Source organism: Perognathus longimembris, chromosome 13, assembly GCF_023159225.1.
Source record: "Perognathus longimembris pacificus isolate PPM17 chromosome 13, ASM2315922v1, whole genome shotgun sequence".
Classification (NCBI taxonomy): domain Eukaryota; kingdom Metazoa; phylum Chordata; class Mammalia; order Rodentia; family Heteromyidae; genus Perognathus; species Perognathus longimembris.
Window position 1 is genome coordinate 38,974,883 of NC_063173.1, and position 22,892 is coordinate 38,997,774.

The 22,892-nt window shown below is 43.9% G+C and overlaps 1 protein-coding gene and 1 pseudogene across 1 annotated transcript in view; one reads left to right on the forward strand and one right to left on the reverse strand.

The window, feature by feature from the left end:
• The window catches only part of Ldlrad3 (low density lipoprotein receptor class A domain containing 3), a 238,186-nt gene that overhangs the window by 133,899 nt on the left and 81,395 nt on the right, over window positions 1-22,892 (forward strand). The window lies entirely within an intron of this gene.
• On the reverse strand, window positions 11,953-12,802 carry LOC125361693 (annotated as a pseudogene).

The window sequence follows — 22,892 nt, forward strand, 5'->3', positions numbered from 1 at the left end:
GTGGTGTACGTGACCACACGTAAAAAAGCAGGCAGATTTACAGAAGCAGAGCTAGCAGTTAGCCATTACAGAAAGCAGTTATGATTTCTATCTAAGAAAAATTCACATTCCAAACTCTCCCTTTGTTCGATTTCTGAAACTGACCAGAAACTGACCATTCCAAGCCTTTTCCCCATATCTCAAGTTTCTGGGCCTGTGGGGCCAGTAGGCCACATTCCAGGTTCCCAGGCTCTTCCTGAGTGTCACTGCTATTTACCGAATTCCAATAACCTGGTATTTAGCTCTTTATTCACTCTATCTCAGAAATTTCCCTTTAATGCCTGGCCTGGAGTTTTTCCCTACAAGCAAGTTTTGTTTTCAGTATTTGGCCCTATTCCTAGTATTCAAGACTTCGGTCTTTTCTCTGATTTTACAGATACCAAACTCTGCAGGTACATAGAACCTATGCACATCAACTTTAAATCATCTCTAGGTTACTTATGACAAAACTATGATAGATAACTATGATAGATCAGTATATTATTTAGGGAATCATGACAAGGAAAGATATTCGTGCATGTTCAATGTAGACACAATGGGAGAAGTATTTTTCAATCCATGATTGAAGAAATCCACACATGTAGCACCCAAGGGTCTGGAGAGGCAAATCCAATGATAAGAAGTGGATTTATAGCCCAGGAATAGGATTGGCAAAAGAGGATGACAAATTACTGAGAGGAAAGCATCAAAGTTTTAGGGGGATTTTGGACTAAACCTACCTAACAGGATTCTTCCTGAAACAAGGCCAGGGTGATCAGATATCACCAGGGTAGAAAGGGGAGAGAGGGGATGGAGAATGAAGAAACCAATGAAATATGGAAGGGGGGGATAGGTATAGAGCGCAAGGTTCATGCTTATTAATGGATATAAAAAGGAATGCTGAAGCCCAACTGTCTAGACCTACATGAGAAGGGAGTTCAAAAGAGCCTGAGTGGTTTAGTCCACCCTGAGAATCTTCCTTGTGCACGTTGAGTAGTTTGAGATGAAGCTGGAGTAGTCTTCAGAGACTTCTGTATGGATTAGAGGCTGAGAAAAAAAACCAGTGAAGGATTTTAACTCTCTCCTGTAGGAGCAGGTGGTTGCCCACAAGGCTCAGGAGGGTGTTGTAAAGTGATAGCTTGTATTTGAGGGGTGGCACAGGACAGAAATAACCCTAGAAAATCACTGTGGAGACTCTTTAATTTTGTGGAACTGGAGTTATCGACTGAATTAGTTTTGAGTTGTGCTTGCTTTTTTGCTTTGCTACCCCAAATCCCCCACTAGCCTGCATAATTGAGAATAAAAAAGAGCTTATGCTTTTTGGAAGAGACCTTTGCTTTCTGTTGCCAAACAGATGCAAGTGACTGAGCAGTTAAGGATAATTTCTGCAGAAATCATGGAAAGCTTGTGACGAGAGAATTGGTATGTTTCGGTGTAGTTTTGTAAATATGGATGGAAAAGAGTTTTATATGAAATAAGATAGCCTGGGCTTAGGGCATCCCACCAAAAAATGTCACAACCTGGAATTGGCCAAAGACTATGTCTGCCAGTGAGGTCAAGGGCTCCTTTGGAAAGTCAGCCTTTGAGAATTCATTTAGCTTTAATTTGAATAAAAGTGCTGGAAATCCATTTAATGGAAAGACTGGGAAAACCTCTTTTTTTTCCTGCTTTTAATCTAGGAATTTGAAAGCACAGCTGGGCTGGAAAAGACAAAAATGCTGACTTCATTGGCAGAAACAGAAGGAGGTTAGGAGAGGTTGATTGCTGCCTTTCTGGACTCATGGGGTTTGCTTCTTAGTAATTGAGTGTTTGCTTCCTGAAGTTTCTCTTCCTTTAACCAGTGCAGCAGGAGTTTGAAGATTTCTGAAATGTCCCTCATTTACAAGCAAATAAGGATGAGTCTGTACTCATGGAGATAATTGCTTCCTGGTCTCCTAGCCGTGGTGATTATCAGCTGGGCTGTTTCTTTAGTCTCTCCTGTGACTGTCTCTTGAAGGTTTCTTTTGTCTTGGTCACTCCCTAACCCCCCCACCCCACCCTCGGAAATGTAGATTCCATCCTGGACACTTGGAGATGTGCCTTACCTGAGACAGGTACAGACACAAGTTTCTGGGCAGTTAAGGTCAGGTGGGGACCTTGCTATATCTCACTGCAAGCCTGCTCTGTGAATATTTATGGCCTAGGACTGCTATGTGGTACCACTTGATTACACAGGGATATCCATGCCCAAGTCAACGGACTATTGTGGCCCCATCCACATGCTTTTGTTCTCCTGACCTTTCCTGATGTTCATTTGCTGAGTGTGTGCTACTGCCCAGACCCTGAAAACAATAACTACTAAGGCAGATTAGATCAAAGTTGTTCATAGTCTCCAAAGGGGAAAAACCTAATACCTTACTGATAATTACCACCAAGTGTGATAAATGCTGTAATTGAGGAGTGAGCAGCATGCTGTGGGTACATGGGGCAGGCAAGGAATGGCAGTGTTTCCTAGGGGGATATGCCGAGGCTTCAAAGAAGTAGAATCTCTGCCTAGTCATTAAAGAAAAGAAAAAAAGATCCAGATGCATGTCTGGGGCTGGGTATCTAGTCAAAGAGAAGAGTCTCTTCAAAGAGACTCCACCAGAATGGAGTGCATGTGTATGTGTAGGGGGCTACGCACGAGACTGGAAACTGTGAGACTGGCTTATGGTGTGCCAATGCGAAGATAAAAGAATATGCATAGCCCTAGTTAAAGATTTCATTGTAGTGAGATTTCATTGCAGTGAGACTTCTCTACTCACCTGTGGGTCTTACTAAGTTCACAGTCCCACTGGCAGGTTGGGCCTAGGGAAAAATCACATCCTGTGGCTCACACCTCTGGATGAGAATTATTAGAGAGAGAAGATGACCATGGCCTGGATGGCCTCCTTCCCTGCCTTTTACCCAGAGACTGTTTTGATTTTTCAATCTAGTAGAGTCCGCTGACAATTCTGTGGCCTACAAAAAGTGGCTAGGTTCCCTATCCTGCACTTCTGACAGTTCTTGCCACACCTCCTTAAATGCTTCAAACAACTTTTTTTCTTATTTCCTGCTAGAGTCTTAGGGCTCGCTCCCAAGTCTACTCAAGCAATATCTAGAGCTTAGTTACCTGACTACAGCTAGCTGCAAGGGAGGCAGAGAAATGTTTTTGTTCTCATAGTAGATTCTTGTTGCCCACCTCAAACTTAGGAGCTTATGCTAGAAAAAGGCAGACAGAGGGCTGGGGATATAGCCTAGTGGCAAGAGTGCCTGCCTCGGATACACGAGGCCCTAGGTTCGATTCCCCAGCACCACATATACAGAAAACGGCCAGAAGCGGCGCTGTGGCTCAAGTGGCAGAGTGCTAGCCTTGAGCGGGAAGAAGCCAGGGACAGTGCTCAGGCCCTGAGTCCAAGGCCCAGGACTGGCCAAAAAAAAAAAAAAGAAAAAGGCAGACAGGGACAAAGAATCAATACTAATGACTGATTATCCCCAATCTCTGCCACAAGACCTTTTGATTGCCTGAGCTATTAGTTCAAAGGTCAATATATGCAATAGCTTATCACTGAGAGATATCAGTTCTCATAGCCTGAGAGACAACCTTCAGTGGGTACTTTGCCTCCAAGTACCTGGACCAGAGCTGAAATGCTCTATGGCACTAATAGGAAGAAACTTGCTTGTTGGTGAGAGGATAATTTCAGTATGGACTGACCCTCTCCCTTGCTCCAGATGTCAACCTGAAAAGAAGTTTCGCATATTTGTTTCTTCCTCTGTAAGCTCATTTGTCATAAATTCTGTTGTGACCTTGAGAGAGCCAAGCTTTTATCTTGATGTCAGAGTGTGACCAAGGTTATAGTTATTCTTCAGGTGACAAGAACCCAACTGCTATTGCTTTTTCCCACAGAGGTCAGCAGGCCTCCAATTTCAGTCAATTTGTTGCTGAAGGAAATCTCCAAGGATAGATGCTTTGTCCTCACTAGCTGATTTGTCAGGCAGTCCTTTCCAACATGGCTTAGAATTCAAGCTCATTTTGATCAGCTCATGCCTGCCTGCTTCCCTTCTGGACACATGTTGTGTACTCAGGGAAAAGTGATATGGTATCTTGACTTCTTCCTAACACATACTCTTACCTGTATCCTTAGCCCCTTTCTGTCTGTTGACTTCTGTGTGGCAGTCTTAAAGTATGTGAGGCACTCCTTCCTTTTAGAGGTACTATGTCCCCTCCCTTGGAAACTGGTCCAATGTTTGTGACCATTCACCAATAGAATTTGGCAGAAAGGATACTACATGACTTCCACACCTAGGATAAGACTACACAGTTTCTTTCTTGCTGTTGGGAATACCTCCTCTTTAGAGCCTCTGCTGCCTGAGATGCCCTGAGGCCTCCATATTGTGAGGAAGTCCAAGCCAATCTTCACAGAGAAACCATAGAGGCATTTGAAGAGAGGTATGGGTCTGTCTCACATTTCTCTACTCCCCTATTATATTAACTCGTGAGGCTCCCATACCAGAACTACTAGAAGCATAGAATTCTGAAATCATGGAAACTGTGAGAGAATGCAATTGTCAGTGTTTTAAGTCGTTAAGGTTGGACTGCATTGTTGTGGATAAGTCACTAATTGGAACCATGTTCACTGGAAGGGCATCTCCACACACCCTTAATAAGCCGATCAATTCCCACTCCCAGTGCCATGCTTTCCTAAGGGCAGTTCCCACTCTGTCTTTATCCTTCATTTCCCAAGATGCGGCTTTCCCCCCAAGATGTGGCTTTCCTATGGCCTTTGTGTTTCTGAGCTCTTTCAGAGTTCAGCTGATGGGCCAGAAAAAGCTGCTAGTCCTCCTTAGATCCTGGTGTGGCATACCTTGGTCTAACCTGGTTAGTCCCTCCATGGTATGAGTGTAACCCACAAGGCTGCATGGTTTGAACAGAAGCCGAGTCCAGGTCCCTAAGTCACCACTCCCTCAGCTTGAGGCTGAAACCTTAGGAAACTTTACTTGTTCTATCTTCCCCATGCTAAGCAGGGAGAATACAAAGAAAGTTACATGCAATGAAGTGTTTTGTTTTGTTTTCAAAAAACTGACCATTTTAGATGTAAATTTTAGGGGTAAGCTGCATTCACAAGTGTCGCCTCAGAAAAGCTAACAACCAATCACTTGGTTCATTTGGCAGATGTAATAGAGAGTAGACCCTTGAGATGTTTTGCTGAGCAGCAGAATCCTATGCAATGTGATCTCTGTCTAAAGGCTGTTATCTCTTGGGGAGCCACATGGAAATCTTGATTACTTAGGAGGAAAGTATTTTACTTATTAGGAAGAATAAACACTTGCTTTCTGGTTGAAAGAGTAATCCTCCTGAGTGAAAAGCTCAAGGCAGAATGTGGAAGGGAAGGGAGATTAAAAAAAAAAAAAAAGACCCTGGAATAATGATCCATTCTATGGTCACACTCTGAGACATGTGAGCATGCTGCGTCACCTCAGAGTAATTTATGGTGTATTTTCTATTAGAATTGCAAAATTCTCACAGTTGGAAGGTGTTAAAATATGACTTCACACCATATTAAATGCATACTATATTTAAAACTGAGATATGTGAATTGAAGCATGAAGCAAGCGCTTGAAGGAATGAATTTGCTGAGTTCTAAACTAATCTTGCTTCTTCCCTTGTAGTTTCTGGTTTTGCTATACTTATGGATTTCATTAAAGTATTTAGAAATAGAGCCATATCATGGTTATCAAATTCATTCAAACCGAGCAAACCTAAAGCATCAAATGCCCTAGCAGAGCTGGAACTGTAGTTACCTTGAATCCCAGCTGGATGCTGTGGCATTGTAGTAGCTGATTCTGCCATGGTGCCTAAAACTGTGTTGGCCTGCATTTCCTTGTGTGGTAGTAAATTTCAGGTGGGGCTGTATCCTTGTAGAAAAATGTGGAAGGTGAGTGTGATCACTGTTCATGAAGGCAACAGTTAGTGAAAGTGAAGGCAATGTGCCTAACTTCAAGGATGGTTTGACCCCAGAAACATTACCCTGAAGAATACCCAGTTACAATGATTCTTACCTAGCAGTGGGATACAAACATGATTTGGAAATGAGAGTGCCATTGTTTATGGTGAGTTCCAGAGTGGTGGTAAAGGTGGAGGCAAGATTGGCATTTGGTAGATGGGGCCAGGGAGAGTTGCCATCTGTCACTGTAGTGTATTCTCACAAAGCAAGGAATTGTCACCCCTGAAATACCACAATACTCTGGTGACAAGCCAATTCTTCCATTATAGAGAAGAAAAATCAAAGCCAGGTGAGGTGAAATGAGCCATCCCAGGTCACACAGCCTGCTTGGAAATGGCAAGACTGAGGTGGAAACCGAGTACTTCAGACCCTAAAACTTATCCCTCTTTACATCTTGGTGCTTGCTGCAAAGGGGAAACAATTAGTGTCGGGCATAGTAATTAGTAACTAGGAGGGATATCTGCATTACACATTATATACTGGGCTGTTTGACAACATCTCTGTACAAAAGAAGCATGAGGGAGAGAGGGGGAAGGGAAGGGAGGGAGGGAAGGGAGAGAGAGGCGCGGGGGATGGGGGGGGAGGCTTATGTTCTGCCAAGTGGGGCTCTAAGCTGAACTCTATTCAATGTGGAGATCCTGAGCATCAGTAAGTATATTGCTTTGCTTAGTTGGTGGTTGTTGTTGTTTTTAACAGTTTGATTGATATGTAATTCATATGCCATACAGTTCACCCACTTAAAGCTCACAATTCACTTTCTTAATATATTCATAAGATTGGACAACAGTCATCATTATCTAATTTTAGAACATTTTCATCACTCCAAAAAGAAGCCCCAAACTCAAGAACATCCTTTGTTCCTTCCTTCCCAGTATCTTGTCTCTGCCCCAGGCAACTACCAGTCTACTTCTTGTCTCTCTGGACCTGTCTTATTCTAGACATTTCATAGAATGTGATGCCTTTTGTAATTGGCTTCTACTTACCCTAGTGTTATCAATGTTTATCCAAGCTGTGTTATGTATCAGTACTTGACTTCTTTTTATTTCCAAATAGTATTCTATTGAATGAGTATACCACATCCTCTCTGTCCATAAGTTATTCAACATTGAAATTCTGTTTTTTAGCTGCCATAGTTGACACTGCTATGAACATTTGTGTTTGAGCCTTTGTATAGGGTTGTATACATTTCTCTTGGGTATGTACCTGAGAGCGGAATGATCAGGTCATATGGTAACTCTCGGTTTAGCTTTCTGAAGAACTGCCAGTTTTTTTCTAAAGTGGCTATGTCATTCCTACCAATAGGCTCTGATTTCTCCATACCTTTACCAACACTTGCTTGTTTAACTTTTTAAATACTCTATAGCCTTCTTGGTGTATTTTGTTTGTTTGTTTTACATTTTGCTTTCTTTTTTTTTTTTTTTTTCTGGTCCTGGGCTTGAACTCAGGCCTGGGTGCTGAAGCTTAGCTTTTTTTGCTTAAAGCCAGCACCCTACCATTTGAGCCACAGTTCCACTTCTAGCTGTTTTTGTGTTTCATTAGAGATAAGAGTGCTACAGACTTCCTCCCTGGGCTGGCTTCAAACCATGATCCCCAGATCTCAGACTTCTGAGTAACTAGTATTATAGGCATGAGCTACCTACACTTGGCCTTCCTGAAACAGTATCTCACTCTGCTTTTGATTTGTATTTTCCTTTTTCTTTTTTTGAAGATAGCCTTGCCTATGTAGCATAGGTGGGACTCAAACTTGTGATCTTCCTGCTTCAGTGTCCCAAGTACTGGAATTACAAGCATGCATCACCATGCCCAGCTTTGATTAGTATTTTCTTAATAATTAACCATGTTCACATCTTTCCATGTGCTTATTGTCCATTTGAATATTTTCTTTGGAGATATGGCACAAATCCTTTTCCCATTTTCAAATTGGATTATCATTCCCACACACAACCCTCACCCCCTTCAGTTGTGGGTTTTGAACTTAGTACCCGGGCAATGTTCCTGAGCATTTTTGCTCAAGGCTAGTACTCTACCATTTTTTTTCTTATTTATTGTCAAAGTGATGTACAGAGAGGTTACAGTTTCATACATTAGGCCTTGGGTACATTTCTTGTACTGTTTGTTACCTCCTCCCTCATTCACCCCTCTCCCCATGCTCTACCATTTTGAGCCACATCTTCACTTCTGGTTTTCTGGTGGTTAATTGGAGATAAGAATCTCATGGACTTTCCTGCTCAGGCTGACTTTGAACCATGATCCTCAGATCTCAGTCTCTGAGTAACTAGGATTATAGGTATCAGCCACCAGCACATGGGGCTATATTATTTTTTAAGTTGTTCTTTGTTATTGAAACAAGTCCATTATCACATATATGATTTATAAAACTTTTCTCCCATTCTGTGAGATGTCTTTTTGTTTTCTTCACAGTTAACACTAGCAATAAAATTTAATTTTGACAAATCCAATTAGTCTGTTGTTTTCTTTGTTGCTTGTGTTTTTTGGTATCATGTAACAAACTGTAGCCTAACCCCAGGTGCCAAAGATTTACTCATATGTTTCCTTGTAAGTGTTTTATCATTTCTGCTCTTACATTTAGGTCTGTGATCATTTTGAGTTTGTTCCTATGTCTGGTGTGAGTTAGGAGCCCATCCTTCTGTATGTGAAACTCTAGCTGTCTCAGCATCTTTGGTTGAAAAGGCAATTCCTTCCTCACAGATTTGTCCTGGCACCTTGTCTTCTTTGTCTTTAATAAATACATGACATATACTCCCTCACCTATATTTCTAGTGTGGAAACAAATACATAAGATGTGTGTGACAGTTCCTCCCTTCTAGGGATTATTTATATTCAGTTAGGACAACCTGAGAGCAAATATGTATGAAGCCAAGTCTGTGGCTGATAAAAGCAAGCATTCTTTTTCCCCAGAAAAAGAATTCAGATTCTTTTCTCCTCTATGACCTCCTCTGCCCTTTGGAGAGCCAATGGTGACCTGGACTAGAGCAGAACATCCATATTCCATAGGCCATGCAGGTCATGACAGTACTGACAGTAGCTGAAAGCCATCATGTGAGTGTTTTTCATGTACCACCCACTTTCCTGGGCAGTATGCGTGTATGTATATATGCATGCATGGATAGATGGGTAGATAGATGGATAGCACTCACTTTAGCCATCCCAGATCCCAGATCCCAGTAACCATTATCCACATTATACCAGTAAAGAAATGAGGCCTAGAGATGCTAATTCAGTTTTTCCTAGGTCACTCATTTGCTAGGTAAAGGGGCTCAGTTTGAACCCAGCAGCCCAGCTCTAGATACCTATACTGTCAATAATGAAGGTAAACTCCCTGTTGGGTCTGAATGTTTGTCCCCCCTCCCATTCATATACTAATAGCCTAATCCCCAAAGATTATATAAGGAACAAGATTTTTGTGTGATTATATCATAAGGGTTAAAGACCTTGAGAATAGAATCAGCACCCTGACTCAAGATGCCCAAGGCCCCTTCCGTGTGAACATGCAATGAGAAGGTACCATTGATGAACCAGAAAGCAGGTTCTCATCAAGCCACGCGTCTGTCTTCATCTTAGACTACATAGCCTCTCAAACTGTGAGAAATAAATCTTTATTGTTTATATGCCACCTGGTTTATATTTTATTACAACAGCCTTACCCAAGATACCGCCTTTCCCGTTCACTATTCTTTCCATAGTGCCCAATACATACTTGGCACTCAAGAATGCTTTGTTGACAGGCATTGATGACTCATGCCTGTAATCCTGGCTACTCAGGAGGCTTATATCTGAGGATCGAAGTTCAAAGCCAGCCCAGGAAGAAAAGTCCATGGCACTCTTATATCCAATTAACCACTGGAAAAAATGTAAGTGGAGCTGTGGCTCAAAGTGATACAGCGCTAGCTTTGTGCAAAAGAGCTCAGGAACAGTGTCCAGGTCCTGAGTTCAAGCCCTATAACTGACCAAAAAGAAAAAAATAAAACAAAACCTTGATTGAGTACACAATTGGATGAAATGAATAAATGACTTGAGAGACAATCCAGATTGAATGGCACTGTCTAAGAGAAGGGAAGAACGATTTATGGGAGAAAATTAGAGGAATGAAATCCATAGATGGAATTTTCCTAAGTAAGAGTGATGACCAGAGCCAGCAGGTGTCCAGAGGGAGAGGAATTGTTTAACATGGTGGCTGGGAAGAGGGAGCAGGGAGTAATGGAGAGTGGTAAAGAGCTATGTCTAGTCTGGAATATAAATGAAGAAGTTCACAGAGCTTATGTTGCAGCCTGAGGAATGATCTGTGTAGACAGAGTGGAAATTCCATTGGGTAAGCATATAAACCAGTGCTTTAGACACCACCACCCCAGCTTAGAAAGGAAGCTAGCTATAGGAGCTTGGAGTCTGTGAGTTATGTTAGACTTCTGTCACAATGACAGCTACCTGCAAGAAATAATTTAAGAAATAATTTAAGGGAGTCAAGAAGGCAAGAGTTATTGTGGCTCAGTGTCAGAGGTGTCAGTCTGGCCTGCTAGGTTTCGTGTGTGTGTGTGTGTGTGTGTGTGTGTGTGTGTGTGTGTGTGTGTGTCTTGAACTCAGGGCATGGGTGCTGTCCTTACTATACTTCTGGCTGGTTAATTGGAGATAAGAGTCTCATGGACTTTTCTGCCTGGCTGACATCCAACCACAATCCTTAGGTCTCAGTCTCCTGAGTAGTTAGGATTACAAGCATGGGCCACTACTACCTGGCACCAGCTGGTGCCAGCTGGTCTTCTCCCTTTATGGCCATGACAAGGGAGAAACATGGAGGGAAGGAACAAGGAAGGGAAGCTATTTACCTCATCATGGTGGTCAGGAAGCAGAGACAGGCAGAGAGAAGTAGGGTCCCGGAACAAGGTATACTATTTCCAAACACATTGCTTGTGCCCTGGTTCCTCTAACTAGGCCCTAACTGCTACCATTATCACCTCCCAAAACAGCACCACCAGCTGGGGACTAAGCCTTCAACCTATGAGCCTGTGGAAGACATTTTATATTTAAATCCTAGCAGAGTAGAGGAAGGGTATACCAAGGCTCACCTTGTAAGACTGGCTCCTGAGACATGCATAGCATGTTAATGAAATAATCATTCTGCTAGTAAACTTGCTGGTGGTTGAACTCAGGAGATGTGGCCATGGTCAGAAAGGTTTGGGCAGGGTAGCATGTTCATAAACCAGGGAAGTCCCATGGACTATGCAATACCATTCGCACGGGGAGTGTTTGGCCTCTGTGCCTTTCTTCAGAGTCTTAGAATAAAGGCTGCTTTTAGCTTGAAGCTGAGCTCAAACCCATGAATGAGGTCATCTTGCATGCAAGTCCATTGCCTGCCACCTACAGACCTGGAGAGAGAGAACAGCCATCTTGGATATTCCACAATCATTCTCATTTTTACACACATATCATAATTCTCTGAAGAAGTCATTCCTATTACTGAAAATCCCCTACAGCTGGGGAGGAAAATGAGCCTTAGGGACATAATTGGACTTGTCTAAGGTCATCAGCAAATGGCAGAGCCAGCATTCAAACCCATACTCTGTGACTGCCAAACCAAGCTCTTCATTATGGCTCCCTAAGACAGAACTGGTACACTAGCTGCTCAGAGCTTGGGTTGGGATAGAAGAGACACAGAAACCACAAGTTAGAGCTGCACTGCATCCCCAAGAGGAGGCGAGTGTGGGGTTGAATAATTCATAGACACCACTGGACCAGCAATGGTAAAGAAAATGGAAGTGTGGCATCAGGGAGAAAATCAAAAGCACTCACATGGTACATTTGAAGGATTACGAAATCATGAAGGACTCTCCCTCCTTGTTCTTGTTGTTGTTGTTTTCAGTAGAATTCTTTTATTGCATCATTGAAGTATCACAAATTGAAGTATCACAAACAGGTTGTCAGGATCCTGGATGGTGTTTCTGAAGATGGGTTAACTTAGATCTTATTCATCAGCCAGTTGAACTGTTCCTTTTTCAGAAACATAGATACCATCTAAAATTTTTCTGATATCCTTGTTTTTTTTTTTGTTTGTTTGTTTTTTGGCCAGTCCTGGGCCTTGGACTCAGGGCCTGAGCACTGTCCCTGGCTTCTTTTTGCTCAAGGCTAGCACTCTGCCACTTGAGCCACAGCGCCACTTCTGGCCGTTTTCTGTATATGTGGTGCTGGGGAATCGAACCCAGGGCCTAATGTATACGAGGCAAGCTCTCTTGCCACTAGGCCATATCCCCAGCCCCTGATATCCTTGTTTTTAACTGTTGTTGCTTGCTGAATCAAAGCAGCTGAATCTGAGACAAGTTCAATATAATTTCCTTCAAGGATTAATTCATCTCTCTGGGCTTGAGATACAGAACAAGTAACACCTGTCCTCATCCGAACTCTTCGGATGTATTCTTCACCCAAGAAGTTTCAGATTTCAACTAGAGACCCATTCTCCTGAATAACAACGTTGATGGGGAAGTGAGCATACACAGATCTCATCTTGTAGCGGAAGCCCAGTGTAACACCCTTGATCATGTTCTGTACATGACTACGGATAGTGCGAACGGTGGCCAGTTCCTTTCTGTTTCCCCACCATTTGGCAACCCAGAGCCCCTTCTTTTTTTTCCAAGGAGACTGAGTTCTACGTTGATGTGGTTGAAATCCCTCCATAGGGTTCCGTGGGGGCCCTTCATGATCACCATATGTCCCTTCAGAGTGATGTTGACATTCTCTGGAATGTCGACGGTCTGATTGCTGAGAATGGTCTTCATTCTTGCAGTAGATGGGGCAAAGAGGCTCCTTGGTTTTTTCACCTGGAAAATGGGAACAGTATCTTGTCATTCATTGTGGCTGAGCATTGGAGTAATGTGAATAAAAGTGCTTATTAGCTCAGGGCCTGACACATGAAAAACATTCTCTGAAATATAGCTACTCGTGTGGCTATTTCTGATTTATTATTGTTATTGTTGTTGTTATTACTATTATCCAGTACTGTTTGTTGTTTGGTTTTTGAGAGACAGAGTCTCATTATATAGCCCAGGCTAGCCTTGAACTTATAATCATATTGGGCCAGCCTCCCAAGTATGGGGATTACAGGCATGTACTCCTATGCCTGGCTTATAGCAGTGCTATGTTAGGAACTAGGCGACCAAGAGGAGCAAGATCAGCCCAGCCCTGCAGTACATGTAGTGTAGTGAAGAAAGTGAGTAATTGGACAGATCATTCCCTTCAAACTGCTTGTTTGCTCCTCTGTGTGTTGCCCACTCCCTGACAGGAAGTGGGCTATGCAATCCAGACTGAGAAGATGCTGCCAGTGATTTAGTGTATGTTCTTTAGTGTACTGTGCACAGCAGGAGCTGAACCCAGGCTATATAGCTGGGCTCCTGTGACCAGACATACAGCCAGCCATGGCTCCATTCTACAAGTTAGGTTTGATTTAGCCCCACAAATCTGCCTTTCTTCAGGGAATGATGGGCCTGGTTTTCTCCTTGTAGGATCCATGGACGGGAGTCCAAGCCCAGTGGCAGAGCACCTGTGAGGTGTTTGCTCATGACATATACTGATGTCTGACTGACTTTGCCGTCACACAGCCATGCCCTTGGATCAATAGGCTCAATAGGGAGAGTAATAGGCTTGCTCTACCTCTAGTGAAAGAGACTGCGATATGACATAGCTGAGATCATGGCACAGGACAGGTTGAGGAGTTGGGCATGATGACATACCATGCACAGGAGGTGGCCTTATTCACAATCTTTGTTCCTTGGCTTGGCAACAGCCTTGTTTTCTGAAAGGCCAGCTGGGCTGAGGCACAGTGCTGTCCCCCAACACCCGCCTAAGGCTGTATGTCAACCACCCAGTCTCACAAAGCTGCCGAGACAGGAGCCTAACTCTAGCTCAGGCCACTGCTGCCTTTTATCAAGTCTGAGTCTGACTCATTGTTTACACAGATTGTAAAATAAAGCTTAACTTGAAATTACCACCAGTCAGAGCATCTGAGTTTGGCCAGCAGCTGGACCTTCACACTTGAGAGCAGACTAAATACAGGAGCAAGGGGGAAAGAAGAGGAGCCACAAATAAAATGTCAGCAGTGCTTATTGATGGAAAGGTTACAGCGCCAGCCTGCATAATTGTTCTCAAGGAGCTGGTGGCAACAGCTGGCAGAGGAAGCTCCTCTTCGGTGCTATTTATGTGTTTATCTGGTGCCTGTCACCATAATGGCTACGAGTGGTATTGATCACAGATTAATTTTGTCTCGTTCCTTCTGTTTCTTGGCTCTACCGTCAACAATCTCGCTCTGTCCCCTCAAAGGAAGAATGTGGCAGTTTTAGGGACTGGTGCCTGTCTACCAAATAACATCTTTCTGTGTATGACTATAACATTAGAAACTGACTTTTCTTTCTTTTTTTTTTCTTTTGTCTTTTTGCCAGTCCTGAGACTTGTACTCTGGGCCTAGGCACTGTCCCTGTGCTCCTTTCACTCAAGGCTAGCACTCTACCACTTGAGCCACAGCACCACTTCCAGCTTTTTCTGTGATTTAGTTGGAGATAAGAGTCTCACAGACTTTCCTGCCCTGGCTGGCTTCAAACCACAAAAATCAGATCTCAGCCTCCTGAGTAGCTAGGATTACAAGTGTGAGCCACTGGTACTCAGCTACAAACTGACTTTTCAAATACACAAACTGGACATGGTAGGTATTGTTATTGCTATTCCTTTTTACAGATGGGGGTACCAGGGCCCAGAGAGGTTAAGTAGCTTAACAAAAGCCTCACAGCTTGGGAGCAGCCATGGCTGGATTGGGCTCTACAAGGTGGTGTTTTGAGAGTTCTTTCACGCATCTATGCAGTGTAAGCTCCTTGTTGAGAACTACCTGCTCTCCGGTGTGTTCTAGCTCCCAGAAGTCTTCAGCTATATCTTCTGATGGCTGCCTTTGTATTTATTAAATATGCACAGCTCTTTCCCAAGAGTCTTTGCACTTACTTGTGTCTGGAATTCTAGCCCTGCTTTGCTTACCTGCCCAGGTCATCCACTCCAAAGTAGTTTGTCCTTGGGCTGTCCCTTTGGCTGAATAGTCACAAGCATGGCAGGTATCACAATTTAGAAGTTGGAGATTCCTGTGTACCACACAAGGAGCAGCATCCTTGTTTTGTTCACCTGTATACCGCCAGACCCTGGGAGACAGAGGTGACAAGAGTGGCGACGTCAGCATTCATATCCCAGCTCTGCAACTTCCTGTGACCGTGGGGCACATGGCGTCCTCTTTCTGTCCTCCATTCTCCATCTGTAAAGTAGAGATAATGACAGGGTTGCTATGGAGAGAATTAACTAATACATAAAAGCCCTCTTTGTACAGTGTCTGACATGCAGCAAGCCTTTAGTAGATAGTAATTGCTATTACTGTCATCATTAATAAGATTATTGTTATTAGCATGTGTTGGGTAGTCACTGCTTGTGGAACAGTAGATGAATCAATTCCTAATTGTAGGAGGGGAAATGGGGTCTTCCGCAGGCTGATGGAAGAGTCTGTGAGCACTGTTTCCCGGTCCTACTCAGTGTGAGTCTTTAAGAGATGACAAGGTTGTTCTCTTGTCCTGTGCTGGTACCCCACCTTTGGGCACTGAGACCTAGCGCTGCTACATACCAGGTGGGAGACCACCCTTTGTGTTTCTAGAAGCCCTGGTATATGAATTGGATGGAGCCATGTGTTACGGAGAATGGGATTTTCCTGTCTCTGCAGTGCATGGGGCATTCCAAACCTCATGGATGGCTCAGCTGCTGACGCCATGATCCTTCTCTGTGCCCTCTGAAGCCTACAGCCCAATCTATGACAGAGGCAATTGCTCTTAGAAAGAAAGCAGTTTGGGGAGCTGTGGTTTGTGCTGGGGCGGGGCAGTCAGGGATGAACAAAGCTGACTTGGAGCGGCCACAGCCAGCCCATCATTTGTGGTCCACACATCATTGCACACTTGTGTCATCTTATTCAAAGCACACTCCTGCTCCCTGCCTTCTGCCAGCCCTCTGCTCCTCCAGGAAGCCTTCACCATTCCACCATTGCTGCCCTTGCCCCTCTGCTCCCTCTACTCCCTTTACTTCCCTCTGCTCCCACCTACTTCCTGGCCTCTCGGGCAGGCACAGAGTTGCCATTTGTGTCCTGCACATGGACCATCTCACAGGGTACCCATTGGCCTTGTTTAGCCCTGTTGATAAATTGAGACTGACACCCACTATAAGTGGAGTTGCTTTATCCCAGTGTGAACACCTCAGTGTCACCCCAAAGTAGAGATCTTTTATGGAAGAGACACACACTGACTGAAAGGGTGGGGCCAAGGGAGTGACCACAGTAGAAGCTAACTTTTGGGGCAGCAATCTGCCAGTTGGCCTCGATTATCTACCCAGGCTTTGTTGGAGTTTTTCAACTGAAGCTTATTTTAATGTATCTAGTAATTGGAAACTATAAAGGAGGGCCTACGTCACCCTTTGGATTTATGTCTCTGTAGCTTTAGTGTTTCTGATATTCTTTGCCATTTCTGTGACTCTTAATTTTCTTTTTGCCCAAACTGGAGTTTGACTCAGGGCCTAACATTTGCTCAGCTTGCCTGCTTTGCTGGCACTGTTCCACTTTAGCCACACCCTCAGCTCAGCGTGTTACTGCTTATTTTGGAGATGGAGTCTTACAGACTTTGCTACCTGGCTGGCTTCAAACAGCCGTCCTTCAGATCTCAGCCTCCTGAGTAGCTAGGATCTTGGGTGTAAGCCACTGGAGCACAGCTTAGTTTCCTTTTAAATTTCTGTCAAAAGGAAGAAAGAACTCTGGAGTATTAATCTATAGAAGAGCTGTGCTGTAGGACCTTTAGGGATCTCGAGTGGCTAATGGTAATTAGAATGCATGACATTATCCCAAGAGTTCTGGAGCTCAGTTCTGTAAGTGAGATTGTACATGATCTGTCGGGAGGAAAACTCATTGAAATGTGAGCAGCCACCATCTCTGGTGGTGAATCATTAGCAAAGTTTATGTCTGATTTTCAGCATTTCTCAATCTTTTTTTTTTTATACTAAGCACATTATGTTTATATTTTGAAAGAAAGCTATACATTAAAAAAAATAAAGGAGGCTATATTCCTGAGCACTCAACATTATGCTTAACAAAGAAGACAAGAACTATTAGGAGCTAAATATCTAGGTTTTGAGGAATTTATTTTATGCTTTGTTTGTACTCATTAAATATTAAGGTAATAAAACCGCAAGTTTGCATGTGGACTGGAGGGTAGATTGAGCGGAGGCTTGGAAGACTGTCATTGGTGAATAATTTATTATAGATAGTCAGAATAGGAAAAAAAAAAAACAACTGGAGAGGAAGGGGTTTTGCACTTACATATTTGAGTTTCGGATTGGCTCCTTCGTTTCTGTAAAGAAACTGCTTAGAAGGTTATTTTCAGGGTAAGACAAGTAATTAACATCATAAAGTTCATAAGATAGGGCTGGGATGTAAGTTTCTCCATAAATGTTAATATCATATTTGTCTTGTGATATTTAGAGAGGTGTGTGTGTGGGGTGTGTGTGTGTGTGTGTGTGTGTGTGTGTGTGTGTGTGTGTGTACTAGGGGGACCTGGGTGCTGTCCCTCAGCTTTTACTCTCAAGATTACAGGGCTCTACCTCCTGCTTTTTGGTTGTTCATTGGAAATAAATGTCACCGACTTTCCTGCTTGGGCTGACTTTGAACTGTGATCCTCAGATCTGAGCCACCTGAGTAACTAGGATTACAGGTGTGAACCAGCAGTGCCCAGCAGGATATTTGGGCTTTTGAATAGAGCTGGGGCCTTTGTATCACAAGGAGGATCCATGTTTACATAAATCAGTGGGCACACAGAGCTAGAGCTCAGATACCACCCTTGAGCCAGTGCGCCCAGCTCTTTATTACAGTACCTCATTGGCTCCCCACATTCACTTCATACTGCTCACTCTGATTGCCTTCACTTTTCACACTTAGGATCCAGAGTCTCAGAGCAGTCAAGAAACTTGCCAGAGATCACCCAGACTGTAAGAATTTTGATCCTTACTCCAAAACCAATGCTCTGAGTCGCACCATTCCATCGACCCAGCCTTGTGTTTTATGTTCCCCTCCAGGTCCCCCAAATACACACATACCTTGCTTTCCCTGGATCACAGTCCTGTGGGTTGAGCCATTTTCATTCTCTGAGAAAGGGTTATATCAGGAATTTCTCTGTTTCCCAAAACAAGCTAAGGAGCCTCCCTTTCCTCCACCCATACTTCATCTGAGGCATTAGCCATTATGTATTGATGACAGAGCTTTTAAAAGAGATGTAGAGAAATTAAATGGCAGGCAGTTAAACTGAGGAAGGAAATTGGAAGATGGAGGATGAATTTCCTGTTTGTGTGTAGTATGGTATCTAAGTAGACAGTATCTGTAAATCCCCACCACTCAGGGGTTAGATCCTATAAGAAAAGTTCCTGGCAAATGTTGGCCTAACTTACACATCCCGCAGGATGTGTCCTGCCCAGCTCTGTGCCATGTGTTTGGCAATTTTGAAGATTTAGGAACCCGGCTATTCCCCTGGCTCTGACAGGTAGCAATCCCAGAGGACTTCATAATGAAAAGCTGCAGAGGATTATGGGTCATAAGTACTTTATTCTAAGAACAGGGACAGCCCAGGGCACACAGGTTCCACCAGCTTTGCATACAGAACCCACTCTGACTACAGTGGAGCAGAGGTGGTCCATGTAGAGTGATCCTGGCCAGGAGACAGTGAAGGACAGTGGCAGTCTGGCCTGTCAGGTGGACAGAAATGGACTGATTTGTGATGTCAGAAATAGAAGTAACAGGATTGACTCCTACAGCTGATTTAGGGAGACAGAGAAGAAAAGATGAGGAATGTCCATCTCCTGGCTACAGGTAAAGAGGCTTAATGAACCTTTCTAGGTGTACAGACATCCTGCCAAAGGTTAAGAGTTCATGGCATTCACTCTCTGCTTACTTCTGAGCAGAATAGGAATGGCTTTTTTTCCATCAGTCTCTTGTGAAACATGGAAACCAAAGGCTTTGACTTGCAAACATCTGTAGTGGTGGTTGCTGCAAGCAGGAGCTGTTATTCTAACATAGTGGTCTGTGATTCACTGTTAGATCGATTCTCAACCCTCAGGAATGGCTCCTCACAGCATCCAATTAGACTAAATGCAGGTACATGGGGTGTTCTGAGCTCACATCTTGCAGGTCCTCCTCTGTCCCAGCTACCTTCCTAGGAGCTACAAGATCCCTTGGCCTTGTGGCAGCAGATGCAGGGTAACTTCGCCAGGGAGAGCAGCTGGGATAGAGAGACTGCACAGAAAGGCACCTGGCCAGGTAGTCAGAGAACGTGAAAGAAGAGATTTCTGCCCCAGGCCTCCTTGCTGGAATGTTTTCTTCACCTCCCAGCCTCAGTCCCCCTACCTCCTTTGTGTCTTTGCTCAGTGAGATCTTCCCCAACCACCTTCTGCGAGGAAGCATATTTGCTGTTCCCTGTTTTGCTTTGCTCTAAAGGACTTACAACTGTTTGATAGACATACCTCTTGTTTGTTCATCTCTTCCTGGAAGATCTCAGCCCCACAGGGATCAACCCTGTTGTTCACTGCTGTGTCCTCAGCTGCCGAGGTAATAGCATTAATGGCTGGCTTCTGTCAGCTGACATCCTACCCTGTACTATTCACTGTGGGCAGGGGAAGGCACCGAACAGGCAATTAGGCAGGGACAGGCACTGAACAGGCAATCACTAGAAGGGTGATTTGAATAAGAGGATGTTCCGGGCACAGTAGGAACAGAGTGGACTTTCCCGTGGAAGGAGCATTGAGTGGAGGCCTGAGGGTAAGTAGGATTCTGAGGAGAAGGAAGAGTTTGCTGGTGATAGGAAACAGCATATGTGAGGGCACAGAGAACATGACGCAGGAACCTATCTCATAGAGGAGGAGGGAGACTGTAGGCGTACCTTCTGCAGTGTCCACTGGGGACAGGTAAGGCCTAAGATAATAAGACCCCAGGTAAAGGTTTTAGAGACAGGTCCAGACTGGCCTTGTTGCACAGGAACTTGATCACAGAGAAACAGAGAAGCTACATTTTAAGAGGTCAAATTGGGAGTCTTTATTGGAGAGACTCCTGCATCAAAGACCTGTAGCCCCTTGAATACACTTAACACTGTTAGAAAGCTGAACCATGTTATTTCCACAGGTTTGGATCAGCGACCTTACATTATGTATCTAAAACCAAACAACTACTAAACATAAAAAGGTCTAGAATAGACCTATCAGTGGATCACAATAGCTCAACAACTATGTACATATGATCATATAAGACGAGGATAAGCAAAAACAACTCCAAGAGAAGGACACAGGAGGATTCTATTGTTGACGTTACATTTAAAGTTCTAGGTGAATCTCCTTTGGCGTACGCTATGTGGTTACTGTATATGATTTTTGTACACTGGGTATTGTATATATGCCTACCTGATCTAGGGAAGGGAAAGAAAAACGAGGGTGTAAGATAACACAAGGAATGTACTCACTGCCTTATTATGTAACAGTGCCCCTTTTGCACAACACCTTGTCAACAAAATTTAAGTAATAAAAATTTTAAAACCCAGTAAAGTAAATTAGTTTAAAAAAAGAAAGAGAAAAGAAAAGAAAACTGAACCATGAGAGGAAGAGAGGACAGAAAGAGCAGAAAAATAATACCAACAAACCAGACCAATGGAGAGCTGAAGTGGGACGCCATGGTGACTGGAGGAGAGCCAGTAGATGTAATGGTGCCCACGCTGGTCCAAGCTGGTCCAGGCCTAAATAGGGTCCTGGTCAGGGGCCAGGGTCATAGGGATCTTGAGAGGTTCATGACCAAAGACTGGCAGGTCCAGTAACCTATTGTCCAAATCCCTGCCCCTACCTCTAGGAATTCAGGCACACCTATCATCTGGGGGATGGGACTTGACCTTCCTCTACCATGAAGACAAGATGGCACCAGTTAAACCCAATTTCCTATCATCTATCACATGGTCAAGATGGCATCATTTAGATCCAGTACCCTTATTTCAGCCTCAATCTCCAGAGAAGCAGGATGGTAAGGAGAGGTAGGAAGGGTGGTTTTCTTCCAGGACAAGCTGGGAGAAAGAGCTAATGGTGTTGCAGCAAGCTGGTGCCAGTTATATTCACAAGTCATAGAGGCAAATCAGACTATTGACAGGTCTGACATGTTCTCCTCAGTGTCCCCTACTCCCCTCCCAGCCTGTGACTGCCCCCTGGCCTTCTCCACACCACTCTAAGCAGTGTGCTTGGCCAGGTGCTTGGTGAATGTAAGTGCAGATCACCCTATAACCCTCATCATAGCTGGCTCAGGAGCTGCTTCCATGGGTGTCCTCAACATTGCAGAGGGGGGTCCTAGCCCTGCCTACTGTGCCACTCTTCTGGAAGCTGTCAGCTGTGGAATCTGGAGTCCAGCCATAGGGCTCTCTGAATCCAAGTCAGGGCCTTGAACATGTTTTTTTGGGGGGTGGGGGGGCTGGTTTTTTTCCCCCATGACTTCCCTCCTATTTCCAAATTCCAGTATCTTTTTTCCTATATAGCCTTATAACTGGCCAGAGCTTCTCTGTCTATGCCTCTTTGGGGTTGGCCTCTAGCCTGATGTCCTCACCCCCCATCCACCCACCCCAGTCTGCAAAGGGACCACACACAGGATGGGAGGCGGAAGAGGAGCAGCTCTCCCCCTGTAGCCATAAAGAAACTAAAGAAGCTGTCAGAGGGCTGCCTGGCCCTCAGCAATGGTGGTTAATACAGGGTCTCTTCCCTTTCACCTGGATGAACTGCAGCTAATAAGACTTGAGGTAACAGCAGGTGCATTGGAGAGCTTGTCTGGCTTATAACCTTTCTATCTATGCTAACCAGAGAAGGTCAAGCTGCTATTTAAGGGTAGGTTACTTTTTTATTGCTTTGGGATTGGTGGACACTAAAACAAAGTAAGAGATGATACCTGAGTGCATTTTTTTTTTCAGAGAACAGTACTGAGATTTTAACTTGGGGTCTTGAACTTGCTAGACAGGTGTTCCCATTTGAGAGCCACACACCCCGGCCCTTTTTGCTGCTGCTTCTTCTTCCTCCTCTTCTTCTTCTTCTTTTTAGTTAATCATGGGGCTTGAACTTGAGGCCTGGGTGATATCCCTGAGCTTTTGTGTTCAAGGCTAGCATTCTACCACTTTAAGCCATAACTCTACTTCCCATTTTCTGGTGGTTAATTGGAGATAAGAGTCTTATAGCCTTTCCTTCTCTGGGCCGGCTTCAAACTGTGATTTTTCAGATCTCAGCACCCTGAGTAGCTGGGATTATAGGCATGAGTCACAGGCACTTTAATTTTTTTAATAGTGTCTTGTGTTTGTACCCAAGCCAGCCTGGACTATAATCCTATATATACTTTCTGGCTGTTGGCATAAAAGAAGTTTACCAGCACCCAGTTTTTATTGGTTGAGATGAGGGTGTCATAAACTTTTTGACCTGACTGGCCTCAAACTGTGCTCCTCCTTATCAGCCAACCTAGTAGCTAGGATTATAGGCATGAGCCACCACATCAGGCTTTTGTGCTTTTTTGTTGGTGTTCTTCCTTTTATTGAGGATGATTTGCCATTTTTAAAATTATGGTGAATTATACATCACATACAATCTGCCATCTTAAGGCATCTGAAGTGTATACTTCAGTAGTCTTAATCACATTCACATTGTTAGATGATTTGCATTTTGAAATCCTGAAAAGAATGTCAAAGAGATAAAAGCAAGAAAATACCATGACTTTCTTGACAACTATTTATGGATCTAACACGCAGCCTGTTTATTCCAGCT